Below are 26165 nucleotides of genomic sequence, written 5' to 3' on the forward strand. Positions count from 1 at the left end.
AGGTGATCTTTCTTGTGTAATAATGGATCAGAAATATTTTGTCCGTACACAAACCATGAGTAAAAGAAGTGTAAACTTCAAAACCGGCATTTGCATTTCAAATCTGGTAACTCATTTTCCACGCAATTGCAGTTGACCAATCGGACTAAAACTTTGCACACTTTTCAGATTTAGATGACAATACATGAATATAAAATCAAAACCAATATTGGTTCATTTTTACCATTTTCACAGTGTTTTTACGGTGTTTTATTTAAATTGCATTTCAAATCTTGTAATTCAATGTTGACACAGTTGCAGTTAACCAATCGGACTAAAACTTTGCACACTTTTCAGATTTGGATGACAATACATTAATATGAAATTAAAACAAAGATTGGTCCATTCTACAGTGTTTTTACAGGTGTTTTATTTAAATTGCATTTCAAATCTGGTAACGCATTCTCCACACAGTTGCATTTGACCAATCGAACTGAAACTTTGCACACTTTTCAGATTTGGATGACAATACATGAATATGGGCCCAATTTTTCCTAAAGCCCCCTTATAGCGATACCACCCGATTTCAAGTATTATGAGGATTTTATCTTCATTATGAGGCCGAATTGGCTGTAACTTGGCATTTGGAGTCCCCAATGGTACAGAAACTTCTCAACCAAAAATTGTTGATATAGGTCCAGGTTTTGATACAGCCCCCATGTAGTGGTACCACCCGATTTCAAGTGTTTTAAGGTTTTTATCTTCATTTTTAGCCAGAACAGAATTGGCTGTTACTTGGCATTTGGAGTTCCTAATGGTACAGAAACTTCCCCGCCCAAAATAATGGACATAAGTCCAGATTTTGGTATAGCCTTTATATAACGGTACTACACGATTTCAGGCATTTTAAAGTTTTTATCTAAATTTTCTGCCTAAATTGACTAAAATTTTGTTCTCAGTGGTCAAAGAAATTTATTTACTAAAAAGATAAAAATAAAATATAATTTAAAAAAATTAAGTTTCGGTGTTTTATTTAGAAATGCCCTTAAAACTAGGAAATAATTTGCCGCTTAGCCTCAATAAATATATTCTTTCTCATTATGGAATCTCTCAAATAAAACGCTTGCATTTAAATTATAAATGGTGGCAAAATTAAACGGCAAGCGTTTTATTTGAGAGATTCCATCATGAGAAAGAATATATTTATTGAGGCTCAGCGACAAATTATTTCCTAGTTTTATGGGCATTTCTAAATAAAACACTGAAACTTAATTTTTTTAAATTATATTTTTTTTCTAATGTTTTAAAATTTGTCAATAAAGGTTTTCTTGTATACCACTGTGCAAAATATGCTATTTTATTTAGAAATTTATCTTAAAAACTTCTTCATTTTGCGATTGTAAGAATGGTTTAGCAATTAGTGTACCAGCATTAGTGGGTATTACTGAATGAAGTTTTTTGTGCCCGCTATATCCCAGCAAAATGTTCGATGCCAAAGATGCCATTCAATCATGGGTGCAAGTGATCTAGCATGTCATCTTTTTAGCATCTTCATCGATGAATTTTATATGAGCGTGGACCCCAAATGATGCTATTCATTTTTGGATCCAAAGCATGTCATTTACACCAATGCTTTGACATGTCATTTTCACCAATGCTTTGACATGTCATTTCCACCAATGCTTTGGCATGTCATTTTCACCAACCCTTTGTCACGATAGTTTTAACAACGTTGGTTGTGATTTCGAATCTCCGACAACATCAAGCCTAATGTAAATAATTAATCTTCTATATATATATATATATATATATATATATATAAATGGTGTAAAAAATGTATAGTAATTCATGAAATGAGAACGGCTAGGCCAATTTCTGTAAAATTTTTTGTCAGTTATTCGTATTTTCGAGGAGAAGGTCTTTACGGAAGAAAATTTTGGAAAATCTCTCTGGAAAAGTCGGAAAATTGGAAAAATCGAAAATTGAGTTTTTGTATGAAATTTTATTCCTTAATTGCGAGACGAAGTTCGCCGGGTCTGCTAGTGTTATATATTTAGAAAAATGTGTATAAGTAAAAACTCAAAATTCATCTCTATTGGATCGATGGAATTGGTTCAAATGCTGATGAAAAGATCGGATCTTTCACGACTTCCTTTGCACTGGTCCTAATGCTAATGAAAAGATCGGATCTTTCACGACTTTGTTTGAACCAATGCAAAAGATGCCATGAAATCACGTCATCGCATGGAACCCCTTCCTTCAAATTTTGCTGGGATGTTTAACCATTGCATATTTCAAATTAAAATCCTCTTTCGGATTTAAAGATGACTATTCTGAAGGTAATATCACTTTAATATTTGGTAGGTTATTTGGATCGAATGCCCATTCATATAATTCCCGAGCTTTAGTTATTTGATCATCAGTTTAGTTAGTTCATTGTCTGACTGGTACAATAATTGCTAATCCATTTTCAAATTTTGCTGTTTACAATAAGCGCTTATGAGGTACCGTTCAAACAATACACCACACCACCTAAGAGGAAATTAACATGACGCCATTATTTTACACTTGTTTCGAAAACTTTAGGTTCTGGTAAAAAGTTATTAAAGAAATGGTTGAAGACTGTAACATTTTCTATAAGAATGGTTTTCACGGTATCTCACTAGGACTTTCCGTTCTTGAGATATGATCAAACAACACACAATATTTCCACGCCACCTCTGAGAAAGTTTACATTGCGCGATTATTTAAAATTTGTTTCGAAAACTGTACGTTTTATCAAAAAGTGATTAAAGTAAACCTTTAAGATTTTAAAATTTTACATAAAAGAGTTCCTTACGACTTCTGAGTAGGACCTACTGTTCTTGAGATACAAGTCGAACAATATTCCCATACCACCATTGAGGTGGTCTACTCGGTGCGTTTTTTTACAGTGGTACATACAGGGAACTGTATCCCTTATCCACTAACTTTTTTGATTTTTTTTTATTAGTTGTTGCTTTTTTTCCTCTTCATTACATAAATAAAATATAAATTCATAGAAGAAAAACAACACTCACAAGTGGAGCATCTAGCTTAAAACTTTTTTGATTAGTTTGGGATAATTTGGAGGTTATATACACTTTCATACGGACAAAATGTGCCTCATCGAAATAATGGTTTTAGACCCCAAGTACGTTTTGACGAAATCCGTTTCAGACAATTTGGAGTCGATTTAGCCATGTCCGTCCGTCTGTCTGTTTGGTGGCTGGCTGGCTGGTGCGTACGATAACTCTCGAACGGATGAACCGATTTGGCCCAAAATTTGGCTTTCGTAATATTTTGTACAAACTTAGTTTAAGTTCGAAGATGAGTTATATCGGTCCACTCCTCCAGGTACCTCCCCCACAAAAGTTCAAAAATTTTCGAAAAATGTGTGCGCACGATAACTCTTGAAGTGAGTAACCGAAGTGGTCCATACTTTGCACATAGTGAAATTTCTACCAGACCTAAATGAGATTCCAATCGGTCCACTCCTTCGGATACCTTCAAAACAAAATTTCGGAAAGGTTCAGTTTAGGACCTGCTCTCGAATCGCTTTAATTTTTGTTGTAACAACTTGTATTCTCCGCCTCCATACGACGGTTCAAATCTTATCTGGGGCAAGTCCATACTTCCTGAGAACATAGCCTGAAAGTTACAAAACCCCTATGATACCGTGTGTAGTGGTTGGAGCGCAACATAACTCTCGAACGGATCTGCCGATTCGGTCTAAAATTTGCCCTCCGTCATATTTTGTCCAAACTTAGTTTAAGTTCCAAGATAAGCCATATCGGTCCACTCCTTCAGGTACCTCCTCCACAAAAGTTCAAAAATGTTCAGAAAAATTGTGCGCACGATAACTCTTGAAGGGAGTTACCGATATTGTCCATACTTTACACACCCTATATATCTACCAGATGGATATCAGGTTTGAATATGGATTATATTTATCCACTCCTTCGGGTACCTCCCACACAAAATTTCGAATAAGTTCACTTTAAGACGTGCTCTCGAATCACTTTGATTTCCGTTGAAGCAACTTGCATTCGCTGCCTCAATTACGACGGTAAAAGTTTATTCAGGGACATGTACATACTTCTTGAGAAAACTGCCCCAAAGGTGTAAAAACCCCTATGGCACCATATGTAGTCGCTGGAAAGCACTATAACTCTCGAATTGATCAACCGATTTGGTCTAAAATTTGGCTCTCGTCATATTTTGTCCAAACTTAGTTTCAGTACGAAGATGGGAAACAACTTTCAGTACTTCACCCCAATATTTAAAAATGTCACTAAAATGGTATGCACGATACCTCTTGAACGGGGCAACAAACTTTGGCAACAATATTTTGTTCAAATTTAGTTTAACTTCCAAAATGGCCGATATCGATCTTTTCCTTATAGTACCCCCCACAAGAGTTCAATATTTGTGACTAAATGTAGTTTAGAGTCTATTCGAAGATCCTTTGGAAATGTATACCGATGCTGTTCATTGTGGTCCTATTTTCCGTGGACAAGTCCATGCTTCCTGTCATACTGGTCGAAAAGTTATACGATGACCCACTGAAATGACTAGTGGGCGCAATATCTATCAAAAATATATGACTCAAAAATAAGATCCACTTCCACTTTAAGTACCTCCTCCGCAACACTCCTAATCCACATTTTTGTCAGCAAGTTTAAATGTCCAAAAAGGGCCACAAATCCTTAAAGACCCTAAATACATTCGATCTGTCCGTAGACGATAGTTTCAATTCACATGGTCTGAGGGTATATCTCTGTCGGCAAAGCCGATTGATACTCTTTTACTTGTTTCTATATATTTATACCTTACATCACGCTCTTGAACATTTACATGTAACATACAATAGGAAACGAGACACCACATTATGAGTCGGTTTATGCATGTCCTTCCGTCTGTCCACGCATTGGTGCATTCTGTACCTTAAATCGGAAGAAAATATATATTGAAGATATATCTTAATCTGAACCGATTTCAGTATAATTTGGCGCACTTTTCATTAAATCAAATTCGATCACATATTTCAAATCAAGAACATGAATTCGAGCGAAAATTTATATGGGACCATATCGATTTCAAAATAATGTGGCAAGCCTATTCGTAGGCCAAAACCCGTCACACATTCCAAATTTCATCAAATATCCAAATTTGAACCGATATCCAAATTTGAACCGATTGTTACAAAAAATAGCGTTCGTCCTTTGAACAAACAAAACAATTACCATCCCCAATTTTCACCCGGATAGGATAATTAATGCGATCTGTACTTGCGGACGGACATGCATAAATCGACTCATAATTCGATGCCATGTATATCATCAAAAGTAACCATTGGTCTATTTCGTTTCCTTTTGTATGTTACATGTAAATGCTCAAAGCATAATACCTGTTACGAGAGCGTGATGTAAGGTATAAATATATAGAAAAGAGATGCAATTAGATATTTATACTTGTTTTGCTAATTATGTATATAGTTAGTTTATATGCGCATATCATGCACAATTTAACTCTTAGGATCGTTAAGCATATCTCAATAGCGGTAACATAAGGACAATTTTTGTAGATAAATTTTAATGAAAAAGAATTAGAATTAGTCATAGCCGTTGAAGTCGACTTTCAAAGATATCAGTTTGTTAAAACGACAGTTTACCCAATATTCAAAACCAATAACGGGGTATTTGTATGGTTTCTTGGGTATTGTTCCTTCAAATTATCCGAAAATAATCAAAAAAGGGGTACCGCAAAAACCACTGTAAAAAACGCGCCGAGTAGACTACCTCACTGTTGGTATGGGTATATGTGCATATTATCTATGGTTGGACTCGTATCTTAAGAATACTAGGTCTTAGTCAGAAATCGTTGGGAGCTTTTTTGTATAAAATTTTACAATCTAAAAGGTTTACTTTAATCATTTTTTGATAAAACCTACAGTTTTCGAAATAAATTTAAATAATCGCTCAATGTAAACTTCCTCAGAGGTGGCGGGGAAATATTTTGTGTGGTTTGACTCTCAAGAACGGAAAGTCTTAGTGAGAGACCGTAAAACCATTCTTGTAAAAAATTGTATAGTATAACCTTTTCTTTAATCGTTTTTTACCAGAACCTAAATTTCTCGAAACAAGTGTTAAATAATGGCGTAATTTAATTTCCTCTTAGGTGGTGTGGTAATAAGTGCATACCGTGTATTGTTTGACTCGTAAGATCGGTACCTCATAGGCATTAATTGTAAAAAGCAGTCTTAATGAAAATTTTATTACCTACATTTTTTTCTTTGGACATTTCTTGATAGAGGCTATGGTTTTTGAAATAACGAGAAAATTTTTTCGACCAGTAGTGCGATTCTCTAACTCATTTTTTGAGTTACTGACAATAATCGGTAATATTAAAACGCAAAACTATGAATGAAAAGTTCAAATAAAAGTTGACAACACTGTCGCTATCGGTAGAACTTTACGATTACTATTTATTCGTCGCTAACTTACCGAATAATACCGAAATTACAAGCATTTTAATTTTACCGGTTTTTTGAGTTACCGACAATAACATTAAAACGCAAAACTATGAATGAAAAGTTCAAATAAAAGTTGACAACACTGTCGCTATCGGTAGAACTTTACGACTACTTTTTATTCGTCGCTAACTTACCGAATAATATCGTTAATTACAAGCATTTTAAATTTACCGATTTTTGTCGGTAACTCAAAAAATGAGTTAGAGAACCGCACTTCAGGTGTACATCCTATATCAGATGTTAATTGGTGGAAGAAATGCCCAAGCATGCCTCTATCTCACGGTACACAACATGGCGATCTTGCATTATCCCTTCAAGCACGGCTTAATTTTTTTGGCACAACGGCTGTTTTTTACGACCTTCAAGACCTTCGCTTTTAGAGAGTGTCGGCCACGATTGAATTGAAAGATTTGGATACAGCTTTCATATATATTTTCAGGCGATTTGAGGTATTTGATGCACCAAACATATATGTCAAATTTTGATGAAATTTATAATGTGTGACGGAATTGGGTTTTGAAATCAATGTGCCAAATTTTATCGAAATCGGTTCAGATTTAGATATAGCACCCATATATATTTGAGGTATTTGATGCACCAAACACGCTATATATGTCCAATTTTGATGAAATGTGTGACGGAAGTTGGTCTAGAAATCAATGTGTCATTTTTTTTCGAAATAAGTTTAGATTTGAATGTAGCTCCGATATATATTTTAGGCCGATTTGAGGTATTTGATGCACCAAGCATGCTATATCTGTCCTATTTCAATGAAGTTTTGAATGTGTGGCGTAATTTGGTGTAGAAATAAATACATCTTTTCGCGGAGTCTTTTTTAATGCCTTCGGGCCGTGCCAATAAGTGGGCTAAGATTGCAAAATTCAGAATCCTAACATCCGGGAGACAGCCATATCTCACCTTACACATTATTAGAGTAAACAATTAGGACTTTTCATTTAAAGCTCTCTTAAGAATTTTGCCAGTTAAATAGGAAATTATATTTTATGCATTTATGCCTTGGAATAATGAAGTTATTGCTCTCTTTGGAAGTTTTAACGCATTGGATTTCCGTCGATTCTTTTTTTTTTTTTTTTTTTTTTGAAATTCAATAATAATAAAAATGTATAATTTTTTTCTATTGATTAACTTCGGTTTACTGCCAGTGGTTTGTACCATTCTACGCGTAGAGCATAATAGTCATGTCCGCAATTTGCGAATTGACCTTTCAAGATACCCTAATTTTTCTGATGTATAATACATAATACCACGGAAACATTTATTTCGTTAAGCCAAACAAGTTGCAACTTTGTTTCAAATCACCATTCCAAGCCATAAAAGTAATCAATAAATGCATTTTTAACTTTGCAATATTCTCGATTAAACATTGAAAGTTGTTTTATGTAGATATGGCAAATTAACTTAAAACAATTGTCGTTTTTTTGTTGTTGTTTCGTTTCTGAAATTTCAAATGTCTCTAACTCTTAATGAATGCTCTTTTTGTTTGGCTGTCATGGTTGTTCCACACACCAATTGTCCAACTCCTTGCATACTCGTAGAAATCGAAACATGCCTTAAGGGTGTACGCTCGTCATGGACAAGTACAAGTAATTCTCGCATTGTGGTTAAACTTACCACGAATATTGAATTTCTATTAAGAAACGTCAGTCAGTCAATATCAACAACAATGTCCAATGGCTGCCTGCTATGACAATGGTGAAAAGAAAATTGATATCAATCTCTAATGTCTACTCTGACGGAAGTTTTTTGTTTTATTTTTTCTTTCAATCTTTCATTAGAATTGCATGCAATTTTCTCCGTGTGCAATAAATGAATGAAGAAACCTCTTGATAGATGGACGGATAAATCTCATGATTCGTACCGAAACCATTGAATCATATCAAAGGAAAAGAAAAACAAAAACAATTTTATCTTAAGAATCGCCCACAGAGCAAAAACAGAAGAAATTATAAAATTATCCGACTTGAGGCATGAGTATAAACTTTCAATACAATACATTTTCAATTTCTTTTCAATTACGGCAAATAAATAAATACATCTTGGTGTTTTCAATAGTGTACATGATGCAATACAAATTGTATTCAGAAATTCTGACACAAAAAATGTAATAAGCTATAAGTAACGGTAAAAGCTTTTAAAGTCTCAGAAGAAGCATAAAGATTATTGGCGATGCTGATAAATTGAAACTTTACCTTCTTGCTGAAAAAAATATAATAAAAAACCGAAATCATATCATAGCTTTGCTCTTTTAGGGCGACTCCCGAAATCTGTACCTCATTGGATCTGTCATTATTTCATCATCCTGCTAGGTAACGACTTACTCTTGCTTATAATTTTTCTTTGTTACGTGCAACTTACAATCAGTTGCGGGTCTCTGATACCCAAGTATGGATTTTGATACACACCCCATGCAGATACAAACAATTTAATCGGATAACGCATACATATAACGGATCCGATTAGCTTGCGATGCCGCAAAAGCGGTCCCTTAAGATATGTAGTACTGAATGTACATATTAGGGTTATGACTTTTTTACAACCTCGTATCCCTGTATGATATTTGGATGAGTTTTTACCTAAGATTGCATAAAATCTTATTTATAAAGTGATTCGAAAAAAAAAAGCTTCTAAAGTTTTTATTTTTCAGAACAATTGACATTTTTTTAGGTAACTGTACGCAGATATTTAACTGAAAACAAGGTATAGGGGCACGCAACATAACCAAAATGACATAAGCGTTTGTTTCTCACTAATGTTATCATCGAGGTTTGTGCGGAACCCTTTTTTTAGATAAATGGAATGAATGTACTGCAACGAATGCATGCAACGAATACATGCCGTGTAGATGGTCCACTGAAGAAATGAGGAGGCACTTTGCGCAGTTCTCAGGGCGGCATTCTGACAGGTTTGCATATTGTTTTCATCCCGTTGCACTTATATTCGCGGATGATACTGGCGCCGCATAACTTACCACATATAGACTTTATATGCACCTCAAGTGCTGACTGTTGTTGTTGTTTCTACGCCACAGCTTGTCGAATGTTACTGCTGTCGAAAGTGACGCCTAGAATTTGGGATAATTGTTGGCCGGAATTTTGCTATCATAAACCATGACGTTCAACTCAGTGCTCACCTCTGCAATCCATGTGAAAAGAGTGGCCGTAGATTTAGTGGCGTATATTTGCATATTCCTCGCGATGGAAAAGGTGGTAAGAACAGTCAAATAGGAGTTCAGCATTTTACAAATGACATCGCCATCACCACTGTTCTATCACATGACTTGTTTTGGTTGAGTCCTCGCCTAATATGCGTTCAGATGGAGTGTAGCTCTGTTGCCATGCTGTGCTGCTTACGGAACCCATGCTGATGATCAGCAACTGGATAGCTATTCCTGAGAGAATTAAAGCCTCAACGGTCTTTGCTACGGTCCGTGCAATTCACCTTGCCTGGCTCCAGTAGCGGGACCACCCTGCCCATTTTCCAGACTTCGGGAACGTTGTGGCGACAGGTTGAGAAATTTAGTGAGATACTCGGCTCCCAGCTCATTCAACTGTTTCGGCATTACCATAGAGATTCCTTCAGGGCCCAACACTGTGTTGGTGATGTGGTGGTTTATCCTCGTCCTGTCATTCCAGAGGTGTCGATTAAAATAACTTGCGCACCTCTTCGGATCAGTCAGCGTAACGTCGCCAAACGTGATTAAAGTCCTATTTTCCTCCTTACCACGGTTCGTTGCTCTTAATTCACTTATTCCGGCTCTAATGATGCCACAGATGTTTTAGACACTTAACTGTTAACTTCCAGCAGCTTCTTGACTCTCAACTCTGTCAGCTCCTTGGTCTGGGGTTACTGGAGTTGGGACGGCGAAGTCATCTCGGATGTCCTTTCTAAAACTATGATTAGTGAACTCTCTGAAACTAGGCTAATTAGATTTCCCATGATTGATGAAAGTGCGTCGTTCAGAGATTATAACATCGGGCGGTTTGCTGATGGAGACAATTATGGGGAGATGGTCTGACCAAAGGAAAACGACGGATTGGCAGGTGACGTCTTTTGTCAGATCAGATTACATGGTTATGTCTGGCGATCTGTGACACTCTCCGCTAATTCTGGTAGGGACATCCTCATTGACCATGCAAAACGTAGAGCTATCAATCAGACCAGCCAGTATTATACCCCTTTGTTCGAGGACCAAATGCCACAACCAGACGGTTATGGCCTTCCAAAAGTACAGTAATGTTAAGTACAGCTATCGGCGTCTCGTAAAATCCACTATTTCCTCGATCTTACCTCGAAGTCCATTGCAATTCAATTGCAAAAAGGATGGATTGGAACAATACCGGCGGTGTTTAGTGCTGCGTTTGCGGCTGCTGTTGGGGGGATGGTCGCGTATTCTGATAACGATGACGACGACTCACTGGGGTCTGTGTTAACGCCCCACCCAGCCCCTGTTGTTGTCCCTCACATGGACGAGACCAGTACAACCCCTGAGATGCACCCACTCCCGGCATCTATTCCATCTCACCAAAGTTTAAGTGTGGTAGATGCAGATGTGACAAACTGAGCACATCCATATTGGTCCTGGGTCCCGTCCCGGAACGGACCAAAAGAATCAGAGGCACGCATTCCAGGATATGCTGCTCCAAATACAGAGAAACGATACAAATATGTACAAACATGTGTACACTGAGATGGCAGCCGCTGGTTGGAACACGGGTGTTGTGTGGTTCCAGGTCAATTCGGTATCCAAGATTGCACCATTCTAACTGCCCTGCCAAACCTACACAGCTAAATTCAGTAGCTTTGTGGCTACAACCCATCGAAGCAGTCACATTCCAGCCGGGCTGAACTTTTTATACACTCCACCATAAAATATTCTTAACTAACATTAATTTATGAGTTTTCTTTTCTGTCCACAATTTTAGGGGCAAACAAATTTGGAAAATTATCTAATCTAATGTATTCAATCAGGTGGTGCCTTATTATGGTGGCTATATCAAAGTGTGGAACTATATTGACAATTTTTTGTGGAAAAGTTTTGTAACTGCAGGGAACCTTAAATGTCAAATTACGGTTAGCTCCGTCAAACAATGTAGCTAAGACCCTCAAAATACCGAAAATCGGGAGTTACTGTTATATGGGGGCTATATCAAAACATGGACCTATGTTGCCAATTTTTGTGGAGAACTGGTGTGACCATTGAGAATCTCAAATGTCAAATTACATCTAGTTAGGTTAAACATTTTAGCTAAAATCCCAGGGGATACTCTGATGCCAAAATATAGTTATAGTTCTCGCTAGAGTGATTACAACAGACGGACATGGCTATATCGACTCAGAATTTTATTTTGATCAAGAATATATATTCTTTATAGGGTCACAAGTTATTATGTCAATGCGTTTCAAACGGAAAAACAAAGTTAATATACCCCCCATACTATGGTGGAGTGTATAAAAACGAACTTAAAACCATAACATATATTTTTTCATCAACTATACTCATATATCGACATTGACTTATGTATTTCAAGACATCGAGTAGCAACGGTTACCAATTCAATTTAATACAAATGGAATTCAAAGTACAAATGGAATTCTCAAATTACAAATTAAATGATATGATGATAGAAATTCAATTTACTATTTTCGGTTCAATTTCAAGTGAAATTTTTTACTTTTTTCCCTTGGATCCCTTACGGTGAATCTGTCTGTAATTTGAAAATAAGTAAATAAATAGAAATTTTCATTTATTACTTTCTGTCAGCATATCATTTTTTATTTTTATTTGGTCAAGCTTGATAACTTTTCGTCTCGTCTTCACACACTCTTCATTTCAACATATATTTTTGTTTGTTTTATTATCATCATTCTTTTATTGTTGTAGCACACCCGACGAACTTATTTATCATCCATGGTGGCGTCAATTAAATCACTTGAAAAACTGAACATTTGATGATGAGTTTCTATATTTTTGAGTATTTATGCGAATTTTACAGTAGAAATATAAAAACTGAAATAACTGTTAACAGGTGAATAATAGTTAAAATGCCAATAACAATGAGAAATAAAAAAGTTCCGCACGTTACACACAGGTATGTACGAATATATGTATGTATGTATATGTACGTACGTATGTGTATGTGTGTTTTATATATTCTACGTACAGTGACCGTGTAAAAAGAGTACCCACCTATCAGTAGTGCGATTTTAATTTTACCGATTATTGTTGGTAACTCAAAAGTCAGTAGAGAATCGCACTAATATTCTCTTAACTGATGATAGTCAAATTATATCGATCATTTTCTGGCTGGAGGTTTTCTACCCATTTAGATTCGAAATTACCATATTACATCCACATTAGAAGGTAAATGCTGCAAAACCGTTTACAACCCTCTGTTCGAAAATTTCACAAAAACGCTCGATATACAAAAAAAAAATGGGCAATACCGGTTCCTGGGGACTAAACTAACTCCTGGATATATGTATATGGATAGCTTTTTGCGAATAAGTTTCCTTTTGGAACCACAAAATCCAATTAACAACCCATTCGGTAGAAAAACTGTGACTAAAATCTTCAAAAAGATTAAATCGGGTGGTAACCTTATATGGGGACTATACCAAAACGTTGACCTATAATGTCTGATTTGTTGGTATGTTTTGTACCTGTACAAATATTTTGTACCCCTAGCGAAGAACAAATACCTCCCATTTTTCGGTATTTTTAAGGTTTTAGCGCCATTATCGAACCAAAATGGATGCAATTTGATAATAGTTTTCATATTCCCCCCATAGAACGGTCCCTCCCGATTTTCAGTATTCTTAAGGTGTACACATTCGGGGGAAGGCCTGTAGGTGGACTGTAACTTCTTGAAATGATATTGTGGTGGCAACTCTTTCAAATATATAGGCGGCTTTGGTTGTGGAAAATAAAAATAGTGAAATTTGGTATTTAGTCTTCGATGGGGGTATAAAACATTCCTGAAGAGAATTATCAGTATATGTGCACAATTTCATATATCCCCATAGAAGGTTACCTCCCGATTTTCGGAATTTTGAAGGTTGCGGTCTCATAATCCCACCGAAATGGTTGAAATTTTGGTATTTAGTCTTCGTCTTTCATCTCAAGTGGACACTGACCTCCACGCGGTGTCACCTGGGGAACTGCCTTTAACACCCGTTAAAGGTAGTGAGCTAACATGTGCCGCGCGTTCTCCCATAAGAACGTTAAAACTTGGGTTTGGGCGTCGGGTTAACAGCATACTATAAAAAAACGAAAGAAAAACAACCACCTATAAAGTTGACGAACCCCGCAAACGTTTTAAGGACCATGATCTGCGAATATGCACCTGAAATGTTCGCAGAGAGAAGGTGCAGTCTTCGCATTGGCAGACGTACTTGAAAAGTACAAGGCCGATATTACTGCCATACAGGAAATACGATTGATTGGGAAAGGCGTCACAAGAACACCTAAAGGTGACGCACTGTATTATAGCTGCCATTACGTAAAGCATGAGTTTGGTTGCGGATTTGTAGTTAGTCGGAGACTAAAACATCTGGTATCCAGCTTCACTCCAGTGAATGAAAGAATTGCTGCAATTCGAATAAAAGCTAAATTCTTCAACATCAGCTTTATTTGCGCTCATGCTCCCACTGAAGAAAAGAACGAACAGACCAAAGATATATTTTACGAGCGCTTAGAAGAAACATATAACAGTTGCCCTGCCCATGACATTAAAATCATTCTAGGCGATTTTAATGCCAAAATTGGAAATTCGGGAAATTCAGCCTCCACAGTGAAACATCTGATCTATCATCTATGAGGCTGATAGACTTTGCAGCTGCAAAAAACATGGTAGTTAGCAGTACCAGATTTAATCATCTCGATATTCATAAGGGCACCTGGGTGTCTCCAGATCAGAAAACAAGAAATCAAATTGATCATGTTGTGATAGACGGAAGACATTCATCGAGAGTGTTGGATGTACGATCGTTCCGAGGCGCAAACATTGATACGGACCACTACCTTGTTGCAGCAAAGGCACGCACCCGCTTAAACGTAGCAAACAAAGTACGAACAGACACAACACGAAAGTTCGACATCGGTAAGCTGCAATCACAACAAAGCACTCCTCATCCCGATAACATATCAGCGCAATGGCAAAGCATTGCCCACTCCATGCAAACAGCCGCAAAATCCATACTTGGATACCAGAGGCCTCCACCAAGGAATCCATGGTATGATCAGGAGTGTCGTGCTGCCACCGAAGAGAAAAATGCGGCATATAGGGCTACTTTACAATCCGTAGCAACGCGTACCGCACGAGAGAGATACAGGGAGAAAAGGAGAGAGGAAAAACGTATTTTCCGCAGGAAAAAGAGAGAGAGAGATGGAAAAGCGAGAGTGTGAAAAAATCGAGATGTACAGGAGCCAGAATGAAGTCCGAAAATTCTACCAAAGAGTCAAGCATCAAACTGATGGCTTTGGTACAGGCACATCCTCCTGTAGAGACCAGCAAGGTAATTTGGTAACTGATACAGATAGTGTACTCAGGATATGGAAAGAACAGTTTTCAACACTGTTGTTATCCAATAGCAGCGAAGACGACGAAGATACCACAGTCCCAATCCCAGAAGATGGTATTGAATGTATACCGCCCAGCCAAGATGAGGTAAAGACAGCAATAAATCGGCTGAAGAATAATAAGGCAGCAGGAGCCGATGGCTTACCAGCCGAGCTGTTCAAAACCGGAGGCGACACGCTGATAAGCTGTATTCATCAGCTAGTTAGCACCATCTGGCAGGAAGAACGAGTACCCGACGATTGGAACTTGAGTATCCTGTGCCCCGTCCACAAGAAGGGAGATAAGACTGTATGCTCTAACTATAGGGGCATAAGTCTACTCCCTATTGCCTACAAGATCGTGTCAGGGATATTGTGCGAACGACTAAAGCCTATGGTCAACGAGATAATTGGACCATACCAATGCGGCTTTAGACCTGGCAAGTCCACCATTGACCAGATATTTACCCTGCGGCAAATCCTGCAGAAGACCCAAGAGATGCAGATCGACACCTACCACCTTTTTGTCGATTATAAAGCAGCCTTCGACAGCCCGCTGCGTTCAAAGGTATTCCAAGCCATGTCTGAATTTGGTATCCCCGCAAAGCTCATCCGGCTTTGCAAAATGACTTTAACTGACACGAGGTCCTCAGTTAAAATAGTAAACCGAAGAGTTTGGTACCAAAAGAGGTTTCAGACAAGGAGACAGCCTTTCGTGTGATCTCTTTAACATCCTGCTGGAAAAGGTTATACGAGAGGCAAACGTCAAAAGAAGTGGCACAATCTACACCAATAGTCACATGTTACTTGCTTATGCTGATGATATAGACATCATGGGCCGATCAGTAAAAGAAGTAACTGATACCTTTATAAAGGTCGAAGGAGAATCTGCTAAAGTGGGTCTGGCGCTAAACGGTGAGAAGACCAAGTTGATGGTGTCGACGCGCAATGCGTCCATTGAGCTCGGACCGACAGTGGAAGTTGGTTCCTATAATATTGAGGTAGTAAAAGACTTCGTCTACCTCGGCACCTCCGTAAACACAACAAACGACATCAGTTGTGAAATAAAAAGAAGAATTGTATTGGCCAACAGATGCTACTTTGGTTTAAGTAAGCAGTTTAAAAACAAAGCCACATCTCGTCAAACAAAAATAACGCTCTACAAAACACTGATACTACCCGTGCTGATGTATGGCTCCGAAGCCTGGGTACTTGCGCAAGCAGACATGGCAGTGCTTGGTGTGTTTGAGAGAAAAATTCTTCGAAAGATCTACGGACCAATCTGCGTTGACGGTGAATATCGACGTCGCATGAACCACGAGCTGTATCTGCTGTACAACGACATCAATATTGTTAAACGTATCGAGATGCAGCGATTGCGTTGGCTAGGCCATATCATAAGAATGAGCGATGATGACCCCGCTAAAAAGGTGTATAAACACGAACCGCTTGGCGGTGCACGCAGAATTGGCAGGCCAAGGAATTGATGGCGCAAACAAGTGGATGATGAGATGTAAAGGCGCGGTATTCCAGAAAGCGAAGCAACAAATAGAGAGAATTGGAGATCTTTTCTTAGTTCGGCCTATAGAACAAATGTTCTGTAATGGGCAGCTAAGTAAGTAAGTAGTCTTCGGGGGGTATAAAACTGTCCACCTCTGGTATAATACTGTCCACCCTCATACAACCGTACATCCCAATTTTCGGTATTTTGAAGGTTTCAGCGCCATTTTCAAACCGAAATGGATGGAATTTGGTATAAGTCTTAGTTGGTAGAACGGGTTTTCTCGAGTCAAACCGAAATGGATGAAATTTACTACTTAGTCTTCGATGGGGGTATAAAACATTCCGCCAGAAATTTGTATAACAGGGCAATCATGAACAAAAATTCCGTGCGGAATTTATTATCCTTCCCCAATTACAAAATTTTTTTTTCCATGTTTGGACATAAACATGACAATATTTTTGCCGATACGACGGAAATATTTCATAATTAAGTGCATGGTAGAACAAATATAAGGTAAAGTTAATACTACAACAAATACAACTCGAACAACAACCACAAAGGAATTTGTTTTTGTTTGTAACGATACTGCCAGTTGTATTTGTAAACAAAACAGTATTTGTATTTCATGGTACAATAATACAGGTAGCATTTATCAAGCCAGCTGATGGTAACATAATGTGTCAATTGCATTGAATTGATGTCAAATTTTGACATCTTATGTTACCAACAATTGCCGATGCGGCTACCTGTGTATTTGTACCATGTTGTATTTGTAAACTGCCAGTTGTATTTGTAAACAAAACAAGGAAATGTCTATAAATTATTGGAATTTAAAAAACTAATAATTTTTCACATTTGGTTGAATATTTTGGAAAACATGAATGAAAATTCGTTACATTTTCAATTTTTATGTTTCCACATCATTCCACTAAATGCATAAATTCTCGCAGAAAGTAGAATTTTTGCAGAAAAGTTTGGGGTCGCTGGAAATTCATAGAAAAAGGAGAAGCTGTTTCAATGTTTTGTTTTAGAAATCAAAGAAGCACATGTTTATTAGGGCTTTATTTTTTTAAATTTTAACAAAATACCTCACATATTAACAAACGTTGTATCGCCTCTACACGCGGTTATTTACTGCGCGGCTTATCGTTCGAACTTGGAGGAGGTTACATATCATTGATATGAAGAAGTCTTTCTGGAAAATGTTTTTTTCCGAATGTCCCTAATGTACATCGAAATAGAAATAAATGTATAAAATGTCATATGAAATTTGACACTAAGGGGTAGTTTACACTATATGTAAATATCATATGACATGAAATATTCCATCGTTATATATTCGCTATTATGTGTAATATTGGTGATTTTCCTTACGCCATTTACTCTGTGCGTCCACACCAGCGAAAATGTAAAAAAACTACGTCTCCACATTGCCTCCGTGGGTAAATATGGAATGCTCTTATTTCGTGTCATATGACATTGATAGATAGTGTAAACTACCTCTAACGTTACAACCCAGTTCAGTCAGCTGTGTATTGCTGCTACCTTTTCTTATTCTACCATGAATTAAGTGATTCAGTTAGTTTTAAACGTGACAAAATATTCTTTTTTAAAGAATTTCACTTTTTAAAATAATTTTCCGATTGGAAAATTCCGAGGGAAATATTCATGATTGCCCTGTATATCCACATCTTCATGTATCCCACAAAGAACGGAACTCCCGATTTGCGGTTTTTAAAGTGTTATCCAGTCGGAATAACTAAAATTTGGAATTTGTTCTTCGTTAGGGGTACAAAATATTGATTATCATCAGTTAAGATATTCTGCTCCTCAAAGGAGCCATTTTTACTTATTAATTTTCATATACATATGTACATACCTATTTTGATTGATTGTAACATCAATATTAATTTCCTATCCTTACCCAGTAAAATCTTCGATGACAAATCATGAGTTGAATCATGGGTGCAAGTGATCTGGCATGTCATCTTTTTGTCATTTTCACTCATGAATTTTATATGAGCGTGACCCAGCGTTGCCGACAGTTTTTGATCGGAAATCGTAAAAAAATTTGAAAAATCGTCAACATAGTCCAAAAATAGGTTTGGTTGCCGCTTAATGTAAATTTTTCGCTTATAGTTATGACAATGAGACTGACTACATAAGATATAACCCAGAGCAGTAAAGCTGACTTAATCTCACTTAAATACCGCTATAATAAATCTTTCGCCAGATGAGAGTTCCCACTATGGCTATCGAGTTTGCAACAATGCAGCAAGGTAAATACACTGCCAATTTTGAATGACAGCTTTGCTCAAATATCGCCTGATTGACTGTGTGGCAAAAAAAAGCTCAAACTACCTGTATTTCAGATATGTACCTAAATATAGCCAATCTGGCTGGAAATTGCTAAGAACATTAAAAAAGCTCATAAAATCGAATTTGCAACATTGTATTCTTTATATTCTTTCGTTAAATTTTGGTTAAAATATGTATAGTTATACTTTGTTATTTCATGCAATTTTGGCTAACATGAAAAATCGTCATTTCAGGACATAAAATCGTCAAATCGTCATTTTCCAATTTTGGGCCAAAAAATCGTCAAAATGACGATAAATCGTCAAATTCGGCAACACTGGCGTGACCCCCAAAAGATGACGTTCTTTTTAGATCTTAAGCATGTCATTTTAACCAATGCGTTGACATGTCATTTTCACCCATGCTTTGACATGTCATTTTCACCAACCCTTTGGCATGACATTTTAATTTCTTGTTTGGAAAATGGAAATGCTGTATTGAAATATGGTTTTCATGACAAACAAAACTCTTTATTAATTCAAACGAATTCATGAAATAACTACAAGTAATTTATCAGCAAAAAATTTAGATCCAAAATTGCAATGTAATCACCACCGCCGCACCGCAAAAGATTACTTCCTCCGTTCTCCGCAACTGATATTCTTTCATCTTACAAAAGGTTTTTCCTATTATCTTCCCGTCACCAGTTCAGACTTCGAAATGGACTCCAACTGCACTCCTTTAAGAATTTTTAGTTCGTAAATTACTTTTATTTTGTAATTTTGTTATTTTATAACAACATTTTGGAAATTTATACTCTTTTGTTTAGGGGCGAAAATAAAGTTTGTCAAGTAATTGTTTTCGAACCAGGAAAACTAATATTTTTCTGTATGAATTTATGAAAAATTACTGCTAATTGTGATTAAAATGTCAGGTTGTTTTTTAAATTAGTTGTTCGACTTAAATAAATAAAAAAAAATAACCCACATAGTCCAACAAAAAATAACGAAAACCAATAACTACATGTAATGCAAGTTGTCAAATAAATGTTTTCGAAATGTAATGGAGTTTCCAAAATACCCCATATTTTCAGTAAATACTTAAAAATCATGACATTTTATGATTTTTATTCTTAACAGGGATTAACTACTAAAAAGTATCAACAATATTAGGCATAGAATATCCCTACTAAATGTAATGGATTTTCCAAAATATCTCATATTAAAAATACTTAAAAATTGTGACGTTTTATGAATTTCATTCTTAACAAGGATTAACTACTAACAATCCTTGTTAAGAATGAAATTCATAAAACGTCACAATTTTTAAGTATTTGCCGAAAATATGAGATATTTTGGAAAATCCATTACATTTACTCCCCATTTACACATGCCAGTGACAGTTCGAAAAACTCAATACATTCACACTTCACATTCAAAATATTCGAACAATCAACTCCACTGGCATTAAATTTTCAGTGCCAGCATATTTTTGAATTGGCTTGCCAATAAAATGTCAAATGAGTGAAGATATTTAATTTGAAGTGACATATATCGAAAATATAAAAATATAATTAAAAAGAAATAAATAAAAAAATAAATAGAAAGGAACATTCAGTGCAATATGGAAAAGAAATTAAACAAAGAAGAAATTATCAAATTAATTGCTTTATACCGTTCCAACGAGTGCTTGTGGAACATGAACAGCAAATGCTACAAAAGAGTAGATTTAAAGAGAAAAGCTATCGAAGACATTGGATCTCAAATGGGTATGTCGCCCGAAGTAACCAAAAAGAAAATCCGTTCTCTCCGTGGAACATACATAATTGAAAAAAAATAAGATAAATAAGAAGTCGGGATCAGCCACTGAAGACATTTATCAGCCTTAGTTGTTTTGGTTCAATGAAATGCAGTTTCTGGATCAAAGCCTATATGTACGAAAATCCACGGATAATTCGGAAAAGGTTGGTGTCTGTGTGTTCTGGGTCTTCTAATAGTTTTTAATGAATTAAACGAATTTCAGAGAATAGAAACACTGCAAATTTCAGATGATGGTAATGAACAAAATTTCAACATCACAAATAAAAGAACAAAAGGGCTCAGGGAAGGAGAAGAAGAATTTAAATTTGATACTGCATTGTCAAAATTATTAAATATTGGCGAGAAGGAGAACGAATATACAGCGTTTGCTACAAGCATCGCGTATCAGTTGCAAAAGTTTTCAGAAGGAGAGGCTTATGAATTGATGGGCGAGATTCAAAATTTGATAGTTAAAAAGAAGGGAGCTAACAAGGGGTCAAAATCTCGGATTCCTCTTGAGGAATCCAGTCTTTCGGATAACGAAATATTACCTTTGGATTTGGAAAACTCAATGCCATCCACTTCAACAAACGGGGATATTTTAAGCTATGCCATTTCCTTCGCTGGAATAAATGACGAGAATTAAAAGATTCTAATATGCTCTACTAATACAGATTTACTTTGTTACGAATGAACTCATTACGGAAACATCTAGTTATTGTAAACACAGACTTTTTGCCTCTTCCCTCCATTTACTACTCTATGTGTTATTTAAATAGCTTTAGTGGATTTATATATCATCATTTCTACAAAAACTTTTTAAATTTAATTAAAAGAAACATCATTAATAAACTTTTTAATAATATATCACTTGATATTATCTTCTTTAAATAAGCAGGATAGGTCTGCCAGTGATTTTGTAGTTCATATACCACTTTCAAAAGTCGTATTGGGGCTCTTGAAGGTGTGGTGATAGATTGCTTATCTTTCCATATGTTTGGACGAAATGTGTTTCAGATAATTTGGAGTTGATTTAGCCATGTCCGTCTGTCTGTCTGGCTAGCTGGTGCGCACGATAACTCTCGAACGGAGCAACCGATCCGGTCCAAAATTTGGCCTTCCTAATATTTTGTCCAAACATAGTATAAGTTCGAAGATAAACCATGTCGGTCCACTCCTTCCGGTACCACCCTCACAAAAATTCAAAAATCTTCGGAAAAAATATGCGCACGATAACTCTTGAAGGGAGTGACTGATGTAATCCATACTCTGCACATCCTAATATATCTACCATCGGTCCTTCCTAAGGGTACCTCCCCCACAAAAGTTCAAAATTTGTGTTAATTCCTAATCCACATTTATGTCGGCAAGTTCAAATGTCGAAAAGGGCCACAAAATTCTAAAGAGACGCTAAATACATTCTATCTGTCCGTATATGAAAGTTTCAATTCACATTGGCTGAGGGTATACCTCTGTCGGCAAAGCCGACTGACACTTTATTACTTGTTTAAATGTGTTTATATTTAAAGGGTAGAAATGATTTGTTTCTTTATTTAAAGTTATAACATAACTTCACCGAAATGAACCAGGATATTAATATAAACACATGTCTGGTCTGTTGCTATAAAGTAATGTTTTTATTAATAACATTATAATATACGCTTTAATTCAAAAAAGCAGGTTCAATGTTAGTCTTTTTCCATTGGAAATCAACATTGCCGTCTGTTATTAAATACTTAGAAATATCATCCCTTATTCTGCTAGAATATTTGTAGGTTCTGGTTTCTTGATGACCAAGTGCTGAAAAAGTTGTGGCGCTGCTTTCTGTTAAAGACTCTTGCGAAATGTTTTTCTTCTTCGTTAAATAGTTATGCAAAGTACAAGCGGTCATTACAATTAAGTCGACCGTTGACGTTTGCACTTCCATAGGACGATTAAATATACACTTCTGTTACACATGCCAGTGAATTGGTGCCAATTGAGTACATGTATTATACTCGAAAATGCCGAAAAAGTGTTCGACTGGCATGCAGTTTTCTTGTGTGTTTACACATGCCAGTGCCAGTTCAATTTCAAAATTATTTTAAGCCGCATATAATACACAAAATTGCATTATATTTCAGATTTAAAACACAATTCACAACATATTTTACTGTTTTTATTTTATGTCGTTTTAAAAAGATTGTTTTCAGTCATAAACATATTGAATCTGGTATTGCCGCCTTTTCAATATTGTATAATCCCAGAGGGGAAATTATTTATCAACCTATATTTGCATGAAAAACATCAAAATTATGTCTTTACTAAACACTAATATATTGCAGCTTCCGAGATGTATTATTTGTGTTTCATAACGTTTTTGAAAATGTGCATTAAATCTTTGCATTCTTAAAAGAAACAAAATGTACATGGATTAAAAAATAGTCTCGGCAACTCTTTTTTCATTTTCGACATATCATTGGCAGCCAGCTCAAAATTTTGCTGGCATTAAAAATCTAGTGCCAGTGGAGTCGACAATTCAAAAAATGTAATTGTGGTAGTAAAATATTGTGTATGTATTGAGTTTTTCGAACTGTCACTGGCATGTGTAAAGGTTGGGATACCAAATCTTTTGGCCAGTCTTCCGAAAGCGCATTCAACAACCATTCGCGCCCGGCACAATCGGTAATTGAATATTTCTTGTGGTATGTTTAATTTTAAACACCTGCTGAAAGGTTTCATTAAGTGCTTGTCAAGGGAAAAGACATCGTCACCAATGAAGAAATAAGGGATTTTGTTCCCTTGGCCGGAAACAATCTCTTTGCTGCAGGGAATATTTAGGGTTCCATTTTGCAAACTCTTGTAGAGATTAGAATCTTGATATATTGTGTTATCGGATGCCTTGCCATTTGATCCAACATCCACAAAAATAAAGCGAGAATGTGCATCAACTGCCGCAAAAAGCACAATGCGAAAGAAACCTTTAAAATTATAAAATTGTGACCCTGAATTCGCTGGAGCCTTGATGCGAATGTGTTTTCCATCGAGGGCCCCAAGGGTGTGTGGAAACTGCCATATATCTTGAAAATCTTTTGCAATATCTTCCCATTCTTCTACAGAATTTGGAATCTGGAAAAATGAATTAGATCATATAAAAAATACAACTTATGACGAATTTTTAAAACGTGAATATTTTGAGATATGCAATAGTATTTTTCATGACTTGACATGTACTTTCCTTCAAATGAGAATCAATAAGAGCTTCATAGATTGCAAGTAGCACACACGGCAGAAAAATAGAAATGGTGCTCCTAGAAACTCTCGACAAATATTCCAGAGACCCGAAGGAATCACCTGTAGCCAGGAATCTAAGAGTTATTGCTAACTTTGTTCTGGCAGAAATAGATAATCGCATGTGTGTGTCGTTTTTCTTGATTTTATGTTCAACCTATGAATGAGAACATTTGCATATGTTTGTAACAATCATAATAATTTACATCCCGGATGCGTTTACCTACCAGACCAAAAATTTCTTCAAATTGCTCCTTGTGAAGACGGCAAAAATTATTGAAATCATTGTCATCATCCTCCCATAACAAATCTTTTAGCAAATGCGCTTCCAGGTCAAAATCTAACCTTTTTATTAATAGGGGCTTGACCCAATATTTCCTTTTTTCAATTTTTTTCTTTCGTCTGCAAACTTTGTTTCGCTCTTCCTTTCTTAATTTTTTTAATTCCAGAAGTAAAGCAATTTTCATGAGTTGTTTTCTTTTTGAAAACATTTTGAATATGAACTGGCACAATCCTTTGTAAACGGACAAGAAAATTGTATGACAACTGAACAATTTTCGGCATTTTCGAGTATAATACATGTACTCAATTGGCACCAATTTACTGGCATGTGTAACGGAAGTGTTAGAAAACATTTATTTGACAAACTGCATTACATGTAGTCATTGGTTTTCGTTAGTTTTTTTTTTTTTTGACTACTTGACAAACTTTATGTAGGGATCTACAACCCGTCTTGCTTTAGGGATATCTAAGACAAAATGTAACGAACGGGGAGGAGAGACTTTTTAAGGAATATACCATTTATGATTTATTAATTTATTTTTAATTTATAATTTTTTTCTTTCCAAAAGTCGTTTCTTCTTTATTTTCTGATTCTTGTTCCCTTTCGTTTCGGACTTTTTGTTCAGATGAAGCGAGATTTGATTGATTTCATTCTATGTCAGATTTACCCCCTGTTTTTGTAAAACATGTTATTGTTCTCACACGAATTGTCAAATTTTGTAAATCGGTTTACTCGCTTTAGCCCAAATGTGAAACGCTGATTTTTGAATGGAAAATTCTTAACTATATATGGAACGTGTCTACGAAGAATTAGGTCTGGGGCAGACATGGTAGAACTAGAAAAGGTAGCAGCAATACCCAGCTGACTGAACTGGGCTGTAATGTTAGTGTCAAATTCCGTACGACATTTTGTATATTTGTTTATGTTTTCGATGTATATTAGGGATATAAATTTTTTAATGAAAAAAATATATCGCTCGGAAAAAAACTATTTCCCATAAAGACTTCTTGGTATCGATCACATGTATCCTCCTCCAAGTCTGAACGACGTGCCGCAAACTATAACACCGCTTATGGAGGCGGTATAAGATTTGTTAATATACACTCCACGTCAGTAGAATAGAACACCTACATTTTTGTTAATGTTAGATTATTTATCCCAAAACGAATGAATCTGCGTTTTTAATCTTGTGGGGATTTAAAGTCTATGATGTTACGTACCAAACACAGAAAAAATTATGTTTCTAGCTCTTCGCGAAATGATTTTCTGATCAAATTTCCGATAGTACTATGAAAAATAGGCATTTATTTTTGGTCATCAGGATAGAACAGTCACTTTATTTTCGCGAATTTTTGAGATATTAACGCCGAATTTTCTTTCAGTCGATAAAGCTAGGCCTTCTAATAATTTTTCACCAAAGAAACCCTATAAATTATTCCTCGGACACCGAAATAACAGCGTTAAAGGGTTTAAATTGACAGATATTTGAAACATCTCGGAATATCAATAGGAGTCGCGCAGTTATGTCATATTTCTTCACAATAAGATAGAGTATGACACAGACAACCTCGACGGATACATTCGAGTGCTTCGGATGCTGAAAAGATGGAACATTTTCAAAATAATTATGAAAAACGTCGAAATTTCTTATAAAACCCTTGATGTTTTGTTAAATAAAATGGTTTTTCCGCGAACAAGTCCGCCGTTTAAAGGTTTGGAAATATGCTCGAGATTTGGAGGAAGATAATCTGATACGAAAATAACCGTTATTTTAATGCACTGAGGGAAATTTTAGCACATTTTTTAAATTGAACACACCCTTTGGACTTCGAGTTTTATATGTGTTCATTTTTCGGTGTCCGCGACTGTTCTCAACAGTGTTATGCTCCAATATAAATGGA

The sequence above is a fragment of the Musca autumnalis genome, unplaced genomic scaffold (genome assembly GCF_047663935.1).
Source record: "Musca autumnalis isolate F117 unplaced genomic scaffold, ASM4766393v1 scaffold_5, whole genome shotgun sequence".
Taxonomy (NCBI): domain Eukaryota; kingdom Metazoa; phylum Arthropoda; class Insecta; order Diptera; family Muscidae; genus Musca; species Musca autumnalis.